The sequence below is a fragment of the Topomyia yanbarensis genome, chromosome 3 (assembly GCF_030247195.1).
Source record: "Topomyia yanbarensis strain Yona2022 chromosome 3, ASM3024719v1, whole genome shotgun sequence".
Lineage (NCBI taxonomy): Eukaryota > Metazoa > Arthropoda > Insecta > Diptera > Culicidae > Topomyia > Topomyia yanbarensis.
Window position 1 is genome coordinate 419,332,578 of NC_080672.1, and position 18,444 is coordinate 419,351,021.

Below are 18,444 nucleotides of genomic sequence, written 5' to 3' on the forward strand. Positions count from 1 at the left end.
AATATCTCTTTTGGACTCTCCTTAAAGAATCATTGATTTTTTCCCAACATTGAAATGATTTCTCCTTCTCCTTAAGGAAAATAAATAAAATTATGAAAATACATAATCGATACATACATACGTACTTTATTTCATGCATATACTTATTTCAAGTGTACGTTAACAATTTAACTTTATTTGTCACTATAACAAATTAAATTCACCTATCCGGTCCAAAAAAAATTGAAGTATGTTGCAAATGCATAATAGCTACTGCTGACGAAATGATTCATCAGAAGACTTCTTAGATCTTCGGGATTCCAAGAAATCAAATCAGAAACAAGCAATGCACATTAATATTCAAAAATTTTGGCCCCTTTTTTCAGGAAACTGTCTTCTAAAACTGTAGTCTGTGTTAGATGCAAATTACTGACGTATAAATTATGCATATATCATCGCTTTGAATTCAGTGTTATAGGCTGAATAAGCTTGTCTTGTTTCCATTCATTATCGTTTGATAATGTGACAAAAGCTGCAACAATCATCTTAGGCCATGCGGGGTCGCGACAACGCAAGCTGTTTACGTCTTCAATTCGTTTTTAGTAATCCGTGTACGGCGACGTTCGGCGCTGTTGTTACCAATGGTGGACTATTATTTCTTAGCGGGGTTTTGTTAACCACTAAGAGTATTATATGTAGTCCACAACACATTTTTATTTCATTTTGCTATAAACAATTGCTTTTCGGATTGGAAAAAATGCGATCAATGTGTATCTTCCGCCAATTTCATTGCTAATTAGCACGTTTAAATAGGCCAATTAGGTCACCAGCAGTAATTTTTTAAAAATCAGGGTGCTAAAAACTTCAAATGTTAAAAATTTGGCCAAAAAATTGTTTTTCGCAAAACCTACCTGGATTAGATTTGGCAATGCAAAGAAGTACCAAAAAATTGCATGTTCCATTCAGATTGTAATGTCACCTAATTTGATTAGTCCGTTTGAGAAATTTTAACTCTAGTGTGTTAGTGATTTCCAATGCTGATAGACGCAACACACGTCATATGTCAATTTATACGAAAATGTAAGTGAAAGTCGAGTGGATTGTTCGGATTTACTCCCGATATTCACGCCACTACCGTCTAATGCATCTGTACAGTATTTCTGCTCGTTTTCTTTGCATAGCATTTCCTGCAGGTTCATGTCTGTTCCAGCAATCGCCAAATCACAAATTTCGAAGTGATTCATGCGCCTATCACATTCAAAATTCTTACTTACTAAGTCGGTGTTCGTTCTTTTGTAGACAAAGACCTGGCTTAGGTAAATTAGGTTGAAAACATTACAATAGGGAAACTTACTCCCTTCCAGATCGAATCCGTGCAAAACCGCGTTTTGCGCGAACATTCAAAAGCAAACAAAATTATGCAAGCGATTACATGATTATACAAACAAAATTATATACACACGACACACATCCTTGCGATTAAGCCCGTTAACATACAATCGCTCGAGCTCTGCACAATAATATAACCCTGGTCACGATGGCGGGCATAGCGTAATTGGTAAATCGATTGCATTGTACGTAGCTCACCTTGGTTCGATTTCAACCCCATGCCTAGGGTTAGAGATTTTTCTAAAGAGATTTCTATAGCCCGAAAAAGAGGTGAAAGACTTCAAGGTTAAAACCTCTATAATCGAAACATGCAATTGTGACCATTCACACAAATCTACGCTCGTGATTTCGCAAACATAAAAACACCCTTGTGATTAGCACATACGAATTTATAAACGCAGTTCCAAGTGCGATTATACAAACGCGCGTTTCCACGCAATCATGAATCATTCACGTCCGCAAGCCCTTATCCTCAATCCTAGAAGCCTAGGTCTATACCTTAAGTTGGACCATTCTAAAAAACAATTATGTGCACTAGACAACAAGTCTCTCGGTTGCATTTGCCTGGAACTCTAGTGATATGGGAAAACTCACTTTTCACTAGTATCTGAAGCGTATATTCAACAGTAAACATTAAACTCGCGGGCCGCGCGAGCCATCAGCAACCCACTTGAATATGTAAATGACCAGACGGTATACAATTGCATTTATGCACACGAAGTTTCATAAAAGCTAGCACACGCGACATATAAACGCTCATGCGTTAAGACACGGTAACATACAAACGCTCGAACCATACGTTCAAGATTTCGCGAACACGAAAACATCCCGATGTTTAAGTGAAAGCTATAGCACTTATAGTCTGATAAACGCGGTATCAAACGAGAAGAAATAAACGCTCGTTCCCAAGCGATCATGAAGTTTTACGCCCGCACATCTGATCCGTACAGTCAATACCGCAATCAGAATTATAGCCCGCTGCAGTTGGTCTTAGGCAATGTTTTAGTGGGTGACATTTTCCGTCTCGTCTGCATTTGTATTAAGTGATTCTGACAGGGAGCCTTTTCGAGAACCATGCTCAACAGCTCCAGTTGGACCACTCTCAATACAATATGTCATTTGTAGAATAAAAACTCATAAAATTAAACAGTTGTTATATTTTTTTGGCTTTCTCATATAGAAAGGTTATGCAATCACTCTGAAAAAAGTCTACCTAATCCCGGCCCAGAGGGCCGAGTGTCATATCCCATTCGACTCAGTTCGTCTAGATCGGAAAAAGTTTGTATGTGTGTGTATGTATGTGCGTATGTGTCAAAAAATGTCCTTCATTTTTCTCAGAGATGGCTAGACCGATTTGCCCAAACTTAGTCTCAAATGAAAGGTGCAACTCTGTTCTTATCGGCTGCTATTGAATTTTGTATCGATCGTATGTATATTGATTCTGGTTCCAGAATTACGGGTCTAAGAGTGCGGCCACACAGAAATTTCACATATAAACTATAGGAAAATTATTTTTGATGCCAAATGTCTTTAAGATGCAAGGGAATTTTTTTTTACTGGTATAAGGTTTCTGGATTTCAACAGGGGCGTAGTTGATAGTATACGGAGAGGGGTTACCCCCCCCCCTCTACTGTTCACTCCACTCCCTTTAAAATCCCCTTCCATCAACCCTCAGAGAACCACTTCATCCAACCCTCATACCCCCGCCCCCCCACCCCCCTCTGAACCCCATCATATACAAACCACCACTATATCACAAAGCTTACCAAATTTAGCTGGGGAGTCGTTTGTTCGTGGGATTTTCGCCCTCCTCGCACACCCACCCCCGCATGACATAATGAGTTAGCAAGCAGATAACATTGAACTAATGCTGATTAGGCGAATTAAGTATGATATTTTTTGTTTTAAGTGTTTCACCGTCGACACGTAACTCATCAAGTTCGTGGCTGGCAAGCCATTGTGTATAAGTGCAAAGTGTACTAAGAATGTAATAAACATTTCCACAAGCCACCGAGCCATAGTTTAGAGAAATGAGAAAGGCACAATTGCACCGCTAGGTGGATTAAAACAGGTTTTTATTAAACTAATGTATTCGTCCATTGTTATAAACAAGTTAAATGTTTTTGTTTTGTTTCCTTATGTAAACATTTAGAATCATGTGGAAATGATTGTTTACAAATTTTAGAATAGATCTCGAATTATTTTAAGATATATTTCAATTATAACAATAAAGCAAGGCAACTTTATTGTAGACACTCTATGCTTGCCTACAGATTGGGCTTACCTCAACGTACTTTAATTGATCTGCGAACGCAATTTCAGTGTCAAAGGACTACAAAAATAAGAATCATTGATGTTTTAATTCGATTAACTGATAATCTAACATGAAGACACCATTGCTCGACAACACATAAGGCAGACCGCATCAAATCAAAAAGTGTGTTAAGGCGAATAACGGTGATCATTCAACAAAACTATTTGTCGGGAATCCAAATTGGAGACATCACTCCACCTTAACGACATCCACAGACACTCAATTTCCTAATCTCTACTTGTCTTAACGAGGAGCACAGACGTCGGTTGCTAAGCATTGCGTGTATCCAGTTCGGGATATATAAAGATACTCCATTACCTCGTGCTGCTTCCACATTTGATTCTAAAGACACGTTGTCAGAAGCACTTTTAATAGCTTAGCTTAAGAAGACAGCCCGTGGTTGTACTTCGTGATTGACCGAATGAGTAAAAAACACAATGAACCAAAAATGCTTGGTCGGAACAAATTATTCTCACTCTTCATGTTTCCCCGACTTGTCAAGTGTTAGTTCGACTCTCACTGTGGATAGAGACCGAGACTACACACCAAAAAAATATGAATTTTATCGTTGACGAAATTGCAAGCATGACAGAATTTAACAAACCGTAATTCACGAAATGGCGAAATATAACCGTGCTCCGTTTAATTTTACATAAAACATATACATTACATGCGCAATGACTTAAAATTCCACTTACTGCCGTTCAGAATAAACGCTATATGTTGAGTAGAATGACGTGATTTACGAAATTCAACGTCATGTAAAATTAAAATCAAACTTAAAAGTAAGTCATTTTGATGCTCGTATATGTCAGGGTCAGGAGACGTGAATTTACATGATTTTTTTCTGATTCCTCTGCATCTCTACAAGCATCATAGGAAAGAAATTGTGATGAGATGTCTTGGTAGACAATATGAGAAAATGAGATGTCTTGGTAGACAATACGATATTAGCAATATGCACGAAAGCCGTTCGCAATCAATTTCTGAACGTTTTTATCGAGCAATTTGAACTCCAGACCTCCGGCCATCGCACAGTGCTACTTTCGACGCTCAAAACCTCTAGCGCCATGGGTATCTTGGAAGATCGGCGTAGCTGAAGTATCGTGGATTGAAATAAGCATTATTTTGACAACTTTGGTTTTGATCTAGATAAGCAGAAACTGATCTAGATCAGTTCTATCTTTTGAAAGAGGCGTTATATAAAAAATATCTTCGGCAAAGTTGTTTATTTTGATATTTTTAGCATATGTACCAAAGACACTTATACTCTATAACCTATGTAGATGGCGCTGCATGACACTTAAAAAAATTCGCGAAAAAATGAATTTTAATTTTTTTTGATGAAAAAATCTGGAAGAATATGTTTTATTTCTAAATCTTCGAAAATATACAAACATAAAAAAATTCCGAAGAGTGATAAATGTTATCACGACATTTAAAGGGTATTTTCATCATAAATATTAAAAAAAATATTTTTCACAAAATTTGTAATAACCGACGAAGCGGCAGCTGAAATTTTGTTTGTGACTAGTAGAGACCTTTAACTTTATAACTACGACGAGAAAAAAATGGGGCATATGTCTGCAGAAAAAAGTCCCACTTCGCCTCACTTTTTTCTCTTCGTAGTTATAAAGTTAAAGGTCTAGTCACAAACAAAACTTCAGCTGCCGCCATCTGCCGCTTCGTGGGTTTTACAAATTTTGTGGAACATATTTTTTTAATATTTATGATGAAAATATATCTTTAAATGTTGTGATCACGAACTATTTTTTATTATTGTATATTTTCGAAAAAACATTTCTTCCAGAGATTTTTCCATCAAAATAATGTTAAAATTCATCCTTTCGCGTAAATTTTTAAAATGTTTTGTAGCGCAATCTACATAGGTTATAAGGTATAAATGTCTTTGGTACATATGCTAAAAATATCAAAACAAACAGCTTTGCCGAAGAAAGTTTCTGATAGAACTCCTCTTTCAAAAGATAGAACTGATATAGATAAGTTCTACTTATATGGATCAAAACCAAAGTTGTCAAAATAATGCTCATTTTCATCCAAGATACTTTGCTGAAGACACCAATCTTCCACGGTACATACCCAGGGCGCTATAGGTTTTGAGCGTCGAAAGTGGCATTCTGCCCCACTGTGCATCGGGAGTGTTGCTTATTGTTTATGCTTCCTCGATAATTCTCAGGTATTTTTTTTTAGTTTGGGTTTTTAGTATTCGTTTTAGCTTGAGCTTGTGTCGCCGCTCCTGCTTGATAACAAAAGGAAAAGGTCAAAATAGTCCACAAAATTTTTATTGAGGCACGCAATCTTAACCTAAGCTACAATAGGAAACTATCGATTTTATTCATAAAGAGATTATGAAATTATTTTAAGCGGCTTAAAATAAGTCAAAAATACACTAGCAGCTTCACGCGCGCGTCTTTTGTTTCCCTTTCCTGTCAGTATGCGGCCCCAAATATCGCTGTCAAAATATAAACTGATTGGTGCTAAAACCCGACCAAGCTTCGGGTTCAAGCAAACACGGCATAAGATAACTCGTATCCCGAGTGAAAGCGCGGGGAGATAAGAGATAGGAGTTCTGTATCAAAGCTGAATGGTGACATGGTGGCCTTAAGTTGCACAATAATACAGCTTTGCCAATCCACGTTTTAGAAGCACCTTTTATATTTAGAATGAATGGCTTTTGCAATATTATACACAACATCATGTGGCAGGTTGGAAAATATTGTATATTTGGCAACATTGTCAAAAAATAACAATTTTTTCTAGATATTCAACCTTTAATCTAAATCTAACACAACATTAATGATTTTTTTTATATTTCGTTTATTTGACACGGCTCATAGCGATAGCTTAACGGAGCCGTGGATCTTTTATATGTTTACAAATGTAAAAATAAAAATATAAACAAATATTATTATAATACTGGATCTCGAGCGCGCAACTTTTTATTGCGAGCGGAGACCTTCTTTCGCGGGGTTTGCTGGCAATCTGCATCTGGGGGGTCATTTAATTCTTTTTTGTTTTTCACGTCCAGGTCGAAGCCGGCTTGGTGTACGTGATCAGATGTTTTTCCTTGTTTCTTGCACTTATTGCTGACCAGCGTGAATCCGTCACTGTTATTGTTATCCTTGCTAATGTTGCTTACAGTTTATTTTGCGGTACTGGATGCTTCTTTGGTGGTTGTCATTATGGTCTGTGCAACTGCTGCCACAAATTTGGCCACCGTTTGTGGTTCAGGCATTGGTATTGAAAACTCTGTTTTGGGTTGGTTTGCCGTAGATGAGTTGGCAATCGGCTGAGATGCGTCTTCCTCTGCATCTTCCGCGCAAGGTTGTCCATGATGAGCTGTCTGATTACAATACTTGCACGTAGGAATTTGCCCCTCATGGGTGCATAGCGTAGTTTGCATAATTGTAGTTCCGTGAGTTTTGAGATTTATTGTCAAGTAGGAGGGTATAGGCCTTTCAACCCGCATCCTTACTACAAAAACGCCGTTAGGAGTACCCGGGAAGAAGTTTCTCCAAGTATCAGGTGTAACGGATTCTACTTCTCCGTATTGCGACATGCATTTTGCAATTGGCTCAGGAGGGGTACGAGGCGATAGGTCATATAACCTTACATCTATATAATCATTCTCAATATATACGGGAATCTTAATTCCAACGTTGTCATTTTCAACCACGTGTTTTAAGTTGTTCTTCAAAACGAAACGCTCGGCTTGTGCTAACGTGTTGAATGATATTAAAACTGCACTGCGAAGATGATGATACCGAAGGTACAACACTTCCGTCAGTCTAAGTTGCATTTTTATCTTCAGAAGGTATTCCACTTCACTAAAACTCGGTCGTTTTAAACAAAATTTAAAGTCAACGACCGCAGCGTTGGGTCGGAGTAGAGCTTTTTCGTCAACTTAGCTCATGATGACAAGAATAGTCCGATGTTTCCTTTGTTCTCGAGACAATGCACACTAGATCGAGAGGCCTGTTGTTCACTTAACTCGATTGTACGTCTGACTGCGGCAGAAGTAGAAAGTAGACTGAACATTAATGATTTGTTGAACTAGAAATAACAAATCCCAGCCCATCCGCCCTTGCCAGAATTTTGCGGAATCTACTAAAAACGGTGTCAACAACGCTTAGCGGTGAAGAGCGCCCCTGAAAGTCAATAAGAAATCATTCAAAAAATATCTTATTAGACAAGCAATTTGTCGTCGAAGCTGAAAGGTGTAGTTTTAATCGTTGCCAGAATTACAAATGAAGTTTAGTGTAAGGACCTTTTATAAAGCGACATCAAAGTAGTTGACGGTGTGTTACTATCAAATAAGCATCTTAATCCTCAACAATAAAATCCAGCCGATATTCCATAACTATTACCAATCGAGGAACTTGGGTTGATTATGAAGACCATCCTAAAAATAGAATGAGATTTGATCGAAGCGGAAGTTGAATTTACTTATCAAACAAGTGAGATGCAAGCTCGTCAGATGAAGGCTGATAGCCGGTGTGTGCACAAAAGATCGAACAAATGGTGAAAAATAGTATTCAAACAATCATAAATTGCAATTTAATATTAAAATGGCAAAAAGCGCCAGTGACATCGTTTTGAATGTGCTAATAGACTTAGGCATTGCGTACGTACATGAATGTTCGTTATTGACCAAACCAAACCAAATGTGTATACAATGACAGGTCCTCTTTTTCGCTGAGAATCTATCGCTCTCAAACTTGGTTAGCTGATTTCTATCACCGTTTCACCAATATCTATACTGCTCAACATCATGCGGTGCTCCCAAACTGTGACCGTATCACGTCGAAATGTTTTTTAACAACGACGGAAGTAATTCAGTCTGATTAATGATGTCATCGTCCACGATACGAACAGTCTCTCTGCCCTCATTGTGTAATGTGTACAGTGCTAGATTCATCGAATTCCGATGGTCTATACAATAAACGAATCGTTTTACTGCTCCTCGCCCGAATGCACTTCGATTCCTAAATTGACTATCCTTACGGAACCGTGCTTCAGGATCCAACGGAGTTTTATGGATTTTTTTTTCGTTCGAAACAAAAAATAACAATCGTCCAATATTTGCTGTTAGCATACACAGTTAGTGTACAACCCGGTGACCTTCTGAGTTCGGAAAAATTATTTACAGTTCCGCCGGATTGGCCAACAGCAAACGACCCGTACTAACCAGAAGGGCATGTACAAGGGACTTATTTGGGTTCAAATGTGTACGGACGGAACAGGCAAACAAGAGATAAATGATGAGCATTGAGTGACATTCGTGTTCCATACGAACTGAGCGTGGAAAATCATTCGGTCTAAAGTATTGGAAATTTATCTTCTCCCAACACCAGCATTTCCGGAAGACACTAGGACGTCAGTCGGTACTGTGTATCATCTGTATTATTTACACTCGCTCGGTGGTCTACCTTATCGTCATCATCATCAATTTCTCTCAATATCTTAATGACCGGTGTTTTTGATTTTCTATTAAGACATTGTCTTTACTGTCCTAATCTCAAAAGGAATCTATCGGAAACCATTAGTAGCCTGTTTACAGTTTATTGAACTTTGTATCATTCCGTGAGAGAAGAGTATTATTTCTGTCACAATACTGATGAAACGAAATCGAAACGAAAATTACTTGTCTAAATAATAACGTTCCAATGGATTGAGGAAAATACCAGCCATAAAAAATCAGCGAGCTAACTAATTTCCAACGAAATTTCCGTGGCATTATTCACAATTTCCTCTCATATATAATAGTAGCACGTGTTTTCATTCGCTAGAGGTGATTCTGTAGCCCCACCCATAGATAGAAACCATTGCAATCGAGGCAATTACCACACTTGACACCGTCGTCGATTCGCTTTGACCCTGAACCACAATCAGCCGGCCGTTCGAGCCGGTTAATGGACCGACCGCAGTAAAGGCAATGATTCATCAAATTCGGTGCTTGACTCCCTCGCATCGCCTCGCCTTCGCCTGAGCTGCATGTGTGCGCGCCGCGGCTTTTTAAGGCTAATGCGCCCGGGGGCCGGCACAGTCCGAACGGGAAGTTACGAACGAGAAAGCAAGAGTCGGAAAATAAAAGTGAAAACGTTACCGGGGCACAGCCGTAAATGTAAACAAAACAAGGAAGAGCTGATTTAATAAACATTATCATCATTATCATCATCGTTCATTTCGTTCGCTGGCCGGAATGGAGTGACGTTAGACCACCCATTGAAGCGGCCAATGACGGGATGTTCTTCACACAGCAACGAATGGATTTTGTTTTACATTTGAAATCGTGCGGCCGTTCAGTGATAGTGGTACCAAAACAGTATTCATGGTTTTCCGTCCTATAATAAACGGCCTTGTATAGCTATCGGAATCACGGATTCTATCTTGCTTGTTAACCAATGAAAAGCTACGGACTAAATAAAAAAGATCCTGAATGTTCTCCACAACATTGCGGCACCGAAATTAATTGAAAGCATTTATTCATCTGAACCCAAAAGAGCTGAACAATATCTACACCCGAAACATTCCGCCGCGGCAGGAATGGTCAAATGTACCAAAAAAAACGACTCTCGTGACGCCCACGCCAACGCGCACCGTTAAATTGAATTTCAATTCCCGATTTTCAATCAACCATGTCACGTCGGCTACAAAGAGCATGGAAACGAAATTGCATTTGTGATATGTACTTGGAAATCCTACGCCACGACACATTGTGCTGACAGTGTAGTTACGTCGAGATTGACCAGCCGTACTGTGCCCAATTTGTGCTTCCAAAAGTCAAACCGTACACACTACATCATCGGATGCAATATGCCATAAAAGAGGGATTTTTCGGGTTTTCTCTGTTGTCAACGATTTGGTAAGGGGGGCAAGGGACAAAATGAGCAAAAGTAGAGCATCGTTAAATTTGATGACAACGAAAACCAGGAAAGTGTTATTGCTGCTACCGGAGGCAATTCTGTCGATACCTTGGGGAAAATTTCAACTGTTTAGCCTGTTGTACTAGCTATAAGGCTCATCCCCGATTAGTACTGATGCGCACATTTAGTTTTACAACTCCAATTAATACTTTGGTAATAAACAGAACTATTAGCAATCGTGTTTTGTTAATAAATACCCACTAAAAAGGCTTTCCATTACAAACTACAACCACCCAATAGTTTAATGGGTGGACGGGTGGGTAATGTGAGAATATTCGCAACGAAATAAAATACACTTAAGTTTTTCCCTTGTAAATTGTAATCGGAAACTCCAAGTAAACCCCTGGGGTGATTCTTTTTTTCAATTTTGGTAAAAACAATGTCAATCGGTATATATCAAATTCGAAAAAAAATCTTGGGAACGGATCAAAGATGCTGATGCCAATTTATACGCATTCCATCAGCTGTAAGCCGTGTAAATTAAGAAATAGTACGGAATCCTCCCTAATAGGGCCAAAATAGGCACTTCACCATAACTACAAACCACCCAAGCATAAAAATAATTTTTTTTTCTCAACACTAATTCACAAGAAGCACACACATGTCGCATCCTGTAGTGTATTGAACTCAATCCAAATCCACCCTACCCACCCACGTGTACACGAATCGAATCATACCATAGCATTTGTTAATTAGTTCGTTTCAAATCGCGCGCATGATAAGCTTTGCACACAGCAAAGAAACGAGAGCAAATTCGAACGACGGTGCTTAACCGTTTTATTGTTCCATCGGGACGTTGCTCGTTTGGCAGGCGAGCGACGAATGATTCAAACATACACGCGGCACCTCTATTTGTGACTTCACGTATTTGATTAGGTCTTTCACGTCCTCCCATATTGATGGTTTTGGCTAACCAACGAGCGAACTGCGTTTGACAGGCAACTGCACTCATACACTTGCTCGCTCGGTGGGTGCAGATAATTACTGTTTCCACAAAATTCATTATTTTCGTTATTTGCACTAATTATACATTCTACGGGATCAGTTACAAAATGGTAGTGCATATTTCCAATTGTATAGCGCAAACATCTATTTTTTCATTCAATGCAATAGTGGATATTCACGATTAAAAAATCGGGTAAAAGATTTTCAGCAATTTTTTTCCGCTGGGATACAGTAAATTATATTTATGAAAATTTTGTGAACTATCTGTTTTGAGACTTAATAATTCTTTTAGATATAGTTAATTTAATACTTATTTCTAGATTTTTGAATAATACTTAACTGTACTAGTATGATTTCTAGTACAGTTAAGTATTATTCAAAAATCGGACTCTGGAATATATTTTACACTGTATTTTATTTTTTAGGTTCTTATCAGGTTAAAATTAAAATTAATATGTTAATCTAGCTCGGCTGTACAGAAATATCGACAGCTCGCGGAACTATACTGACTATTACAAATTAATTAGGTCTACGCGAGTAAGAGAAAAGCTGAATATCGAATATTTTTAAATATTTAAACATGCTAAGAGAACCTTAACATCTTTTTTAGTAAGTTCGTTTATTTGAGACGGCGTGGTGCGTTAGCTTGGCGATACCAAATTCTTCGTTTTCTATAGTACAAGTTTTTAAGGAAGGTCCCTTGGGTTGGTACCGGTTACTGTCCGGAGAAAATTGATCATTTGTTGGCATTTCAGTTTCAGATATCTAATGTGTCAAATAGAAGCTAGAGTCGCGCTTAATCAGGCTTTCTAGAAAAAAAAACCATTAGCTCAGCTTTCGGCATCAGGCAATTGGCCGATACGAGTCGTGGTCGGAAGCTGACTTTCCTCGCTTTGTGATAGCGATGACCTTCGCTTGCCTGCAGTCATGAGGGATATTGTTACCCTCAACAAACTAGTTAAATACATTCAACAAGTTCCTTGTAGCAGAGTTAGGTGAACAAGCTGAAACTCTGTCTAACCCTGTTGCTTTAACATTGCATGACAAAAGAACAAGTGAGAACTTAGTTCGCGGTGTCGTGGTAGGTTTTCTGTACCGGGACAGAATCTGTGTGTATTTGTTGTCGAAATCGGATAGTCAATGATTTTGCTGGTACTGTTTCGGTTACACATACGTCTGGCTATGTCCCAAAGAGTGCTTATCGATATTTCTCTCCTTAACACGTCGGCGAACTGGCACCAATAACGGCGTATTTTTGGGCTCATCAATCTTTTCATTGTCTTTTCTAGTTCTTCATCATCAAGCAATTTTTTTTCATCAGTGCTAAACAACCTCTGACAGACAATTGCTTTAAGACGCTTATTGCATTGCGCCTCGATAGTGGTGCATCGAAGAGACAGAAGACTTATTGGGCCGACCAACCGATTAAGAAATGTAAAAGAAAATGCCTATTAGTGTTAATAATAAGTAGTAGTTTTTGAAGTATTTATGCACAATTGGTATGAACATAGTTCGCACAAGTCTCCTATCTCATGCCACAATGCGAATCCAAGTCTATTGATGACATTTGGTTCATAAACCGGTGACGACAAGGTGTCATCAGTCTTCTGCCGATTGTAGCAGAATGAGAGGTTGCGAACAGATGTAGTCGAGAAAACACTACCGTACCCATGAATAGTTAATCGGAAATCAGCCCCAATAATACTTTAATCTGACTAGTATCGATAATCACGGATCAATAGTAATAAACCGAGGAGAAAGACCCTAAAGTGAGTATTTCATTGTTGCTTGCGCCCTAGTCTAAATTTTCTTCAGAAATAGCGAAATCTGTCTAAATACTGTTGCAATAAATAGTGATCCGGCCCATAACGCAAATAAGATTTGCTTTTCTAGGCAATACTCCCACGGTCGGCTGTGTGGAGTTCAAATTGCTTTGATTTAGGAAACAGGATTTTTCGGTAGTCGGCTACCCAGAGCTTAAAAAGAACCGAAAACTAAACAAGATCCTTTCTTTTTCGAGTAATCGTGTACTCAAAGACTAACTACCTACAGTTTTCATGTTGGTGAAATTTATAGTAACTAGTATTTAGTGTGGCTTCCCTTAGCTTTAATGACAGCCTGCAAACGGTGGGGACATACTTTCGATGAGGTTTTGTAGAAACTGACCATCAATTTTGTTCCAAGTTTCCTCAAGAGCTGAAAATAATTTTGCTTTATTTGTGACAATTTAGAACTTATTTCAATGTGTTTTGCATCATTCAGTTATAATGATCATACCGGTTTATATGAGAATGTCGCATAGGACCGCATAGTTTAACCCGTCACACAGGAACCAAAACTCCGATTTCAATGGAGCTTAATAGTAGTCAAGAGAGATGCTGTAGCTTTCATTTTAGAATAAATTTGAGAAAATTGAATCTGACAATTCTGAGAAGCAGATGTGAATTCAATTCAGGAACTTTAACACTTTCCCGAAGGTTCCGCTGCCGCCGAAGGTGTCCAAAGTGGTCAATGTGGTTTTGGTTGGACATCGGTAAGCTGAAGCTACAAACAATTTAGAGCAAATTTTATGAAGTTAAAAATAAATTTGGCTCATCCGAAACTAAAGAAAAATAAAATCTCGCTTGGAATTTATTACATTATGCTACGAATTTTCCGTTCGAATTTTACGTTTGTGAAGATACCATTTTCGTTTTGATAACTTTACACAGTACACGAATAAACTCTCCCTCGTATCAGATAGTTTCCGTAGTTCTATTTTTGATTGCCTCAAGAATATAATCATGAAATTTAATGATATGGGAGATAATCAATATAGAAGCTGCAATATTCGTTGAATGAATAATAAGATGCATCATTCTTTCTTTCATGAGCTGTTCTTCACGGGTGTATATTTTCTTCTTGGACAATTACACCATGCATGTATGTAAGAACTAATCTAAGTCAATGTGCGTTATTCATACCTTAATACAAATGAGGCTGATTTTAAACAAAACTGCTGTGTCTATTTAAGTCATGTGCAATTTATCGGTTTTATGTCGAGAAATGAACGTAGGATGAGTTTCCGCAGGCCAAGCATTCGTTCTGCTTCTTTTATTTGAGTAAAGGTTTCTTTAAGTATATACAGTAGAATAAAATGTTTATCAACTTTCATAGTAGAGTAGAGTGGTGTCAAGTAGGTCGGTTTTTTGGCGAGCTCCAGCGACGATATTTTTGTACTGAATTTGACAAACAAGCATTCGTTGGAAAGGTTATACATCTGGTAACGTTTTGGCAATAACGATTTTATGCATGGCTAAATATTTTTCAAGGCTCTACCCCATTTGGCATAATGTGATATGGCATAATGCCATTTGGCATAATGTCATATGGCATAATGACCATTTGGCATAATGGTTATTTGGCATAATAGTCAGTTGGCATAAAGGTGACTTGGCATAATGGCAATTTGGCATAATGACCATTTGGCATAAAGACCATTTGGCATAACGCCATTTGGCATAACACCATTTGGCATAACGCCATTTGGCATAATTCTATTTGGTATATTTTTTTATTTGGCAAAGTGAAAATTGGATTAACGACAAGTTAGCATCTAAGGATTTCATTCTACTTATGTGAATTTTAAATAGAGATTTTGGCAATCTTTCTATTTAAGAACATCTCATGTTTAAAAGAAGGGAAAATCATCAATGATTTATACCGAACTATCTAGTCTGTACTTATCCTAATTATTGAAAGATAAATGACATACTTTACTGAAAATTCATCCTTCTTTCAATTATGAGCTGTTCTTTAATGCGAAAGTTTGCAAATACCTAATTTCATATTTCCACAATTTATATCTTACTCAAAGCAAATTTTACTTTTAAAATCCTTGTGTAAATAAATTCAGTAAACTAAGCATTTGTTCTGGCTCTGTTTCTTTATGTTTATGTGCAAATTAATACAAAATAAATTATATGCAATGATTTTATTCGTAGCAACCGCCATAGGGATTAGAAAATTTAATTTAAAAAATCATCTTTATTGCGAGCCCAGATTTGCTGCTATTGCTTGAAGATAATCAATAGTATCAAAATTTTGTAAGTTCGTAACATTTTTGCACAGTTTCGCATCAATTATCTGATCTTTGGTACGACGCTTCTTCTCGGAGGTTGGTGACATATGCGCCAAGATTTGTGAAGCGATAAATTTTTCCTCTAGTTTCAGTTCTTCGGTGATATGCACCAGACCAGCACTGCGACCCATCAGACGACTCCAATGACCGTTATCATTAAAATTCGAATTTTTATTTTGATGCCAGATGTTTTTAAGGTCGTCGAGATTTGATGCAAAATCAAAAAAAAAATTGATAAAAATTTACTTTTTTCGATTTTGGCACATTTTTGCCTTTCTCATATAGAAAGGTTATGAAATCACTTTGAAAACCGTCAACCTAATCCTAATAATTTTTTTTGACTGGCATAAGGTTTTTGGATTTTAACAGGAGCGTAGTTGAGGGTATACGGAGAGGGGTTACTCCCCCGCCCTCTGCTGTTCACTTCCCTCCCTTTAAAATCCCCTTAAATCACCCTCAGACCAACACCCCACCCAGCTCCCAACCCTATCATCTTTAAACCACCACCATATCACAAAGCATACCAAATTAAGCTGGGGAGTCGTTTGTTCGTGGGATTTTCGCCCTCCTCACACACCCACTCCCGCGTGACAAAATTAGTTAGCAAGCAGATAACATTGAACTAATGCTGATTAGGCTAATTAAGTATGATATTTTTTTGTTTCAAGTGTTTCACCGTCGACACGTATCTCATCAAGTTCGTGGCTGGCAAGCCATTGTGTATAAGTGCAAAGTGTACTCAGAATGTAATGGACATTTCCACAATTATGTTGAAAATAACCTGCCGCCGAGCCGTAGTTTATAGAAATGAGAAAGGCACAATTGAACCGCTAGGTGGGTTAAAACAGTTCTTATAGTTCTCATTTTTGTTGAAAATCTGCAACAAACGATTTTGTTGGATATATTTCCACCAGTTCATGCTTAAATGAAAAAAAAAAAAACATCCATCATGCCTTGAACCAGGGAACTCTTCGGCAAACGCATTGATAAGAGCCTTTCCAAATCTGTTAAAATCACTTCTGGATGCAATTAAACGTCGACCTCATCAGCAATTTCGATAAGCTTAGACAACACTGCTCTATAGAGAGATTCTGATTTGCTTGTCATCAGAGCAAACACCAAAGGGAAGGTGCAGTGCTCCCCTCGATATTAAAACGCAGACGAAATAAACTAGTCAAATGTATTGTAGACCAGGTTGATCTTTCCTGGACCGTTAATCACCATTCTCCCTGCACTCATAACGCATAGGCATTCTCCTTATTTGCGCGCATTCGGTATATGCGGGGTGCTAATTGGTTATGCCAAACCACCCTTATGCCAAATGGCATTATGCCAAATGACCATTATGCCAAATGGCATTATGCCAAATGACCATTATGCCAAATGGCATTATGCCAAATGACCATTATGCTAAATAACCTTTATGCCAAATGACTATTATGCCAAATTGACATTATGCCAAATGGTCATTATGCCAAATAGCATTATGCCAAAGGGCATTATGCCAAATGATATTATGCCAAATGGGATAGAGCCATTTTTCAAGCTAAATCTAATAATGCGAAGGTACTTTTTTCGTTGTTTAAAATTTAGGGGTGCAATAGGTCACTACATTTACGGTTAAATAAAACAATGTACACACCTAGAAAATCAGCGCTTCTACTTTTAGAAGAGTGTGATTACTGCAGGTTATTTAAAAATTAATAGCTCAAATAATAAATGCAATCCATTGATGTCATCCAGGTAAGAAAACGAGGAAGGGGCAAATGGTGTGAAAAACCATGAAACCGCAGAAGGAAATTTTGAAAAAACATGTTTTTTCATCAGCTGTGTCTGGTTTTGTACTTGCAAATTAATTCTTCGGTGCCTTCGTCGTCGCCAGAGTGTCGAATTGATGTTGTGCATTCCGGTTAACGTGGTTGCTTAGCTGTGCGAAGATCACGATTGCGCTTCGGAACATTCTGTTTTTTTAATTCATTTTCTTTTCGATCATGTTTTTTCGATTATCTTCTTCAACAACACCTTAAATTATTACCCCCATATCTATTTGGCCCCATTCATCTCTAATTTTACAACATAAAAAAAAATCAAAAAGAGGTCATTACCCCAAAAAAGTGATTTACTTTAAGTGATACTTCAACCTGATAATTCATGCCTAACGTACTTTATGCCAAATGTCCATTATGCCAATCGTCTATTATGCCTAACGTCCAGTATGCCTAACGTACGTATACTAAACGTCCATATGCCTAACGTATTTATATCTAATGGGGTACACCCCACTGATTCACCACATGTGCTGTTAGGCCCAATGCAACACAGACATTACATTCAGTAACTTCTCCTAAACAAATTGGATTGATTTGCAGCCTTCAATAAAGTTGTAGACAATAAAATGTTCTTTCTTATTTTCACTTGGGGTCCATCCATAAATGACGTGGCATTATATGGGGGGTGGAGTTTTGTATTTTGTGATGTGTGACGACAGGGAAGTATAGGGTCATGTCATGCTATGTAGCTTTTTGAGGGAGAACAGGAGTTGATCATTAGCCCTATTCTCACAGTCATGTGAACTAGTGACTAGAAGAAAATTTTCTGCTAGTCACTAGGTGACGTGACTGAAAATAGGGCCCCTAATGTCACGACAATCTTACCCGTTTCATCTAACTGGCAAGAACCATCTGTTAATGCAATACTTGTAAGAAAACAGGGAAACCAATTTTTAATTCGTAAGCCTTTCCTTAAATATG

General features: G+C 37.9%; 1 protein-coding gene across 1 annotated transcript in view; it reads left to right on the top strand.

Moving 5' to 3' along the window:
* Nucleotides 1-18,444, top strand: part of LOC131691529 (E3 ubiquitin-protein ligase CBL-B) — a 245,926-nt gene that overhangs the window by 168,362 nt on the left and 59,120 nt on the right. The gene's annotated exons all lie outside the window — the stretch shown is intronic.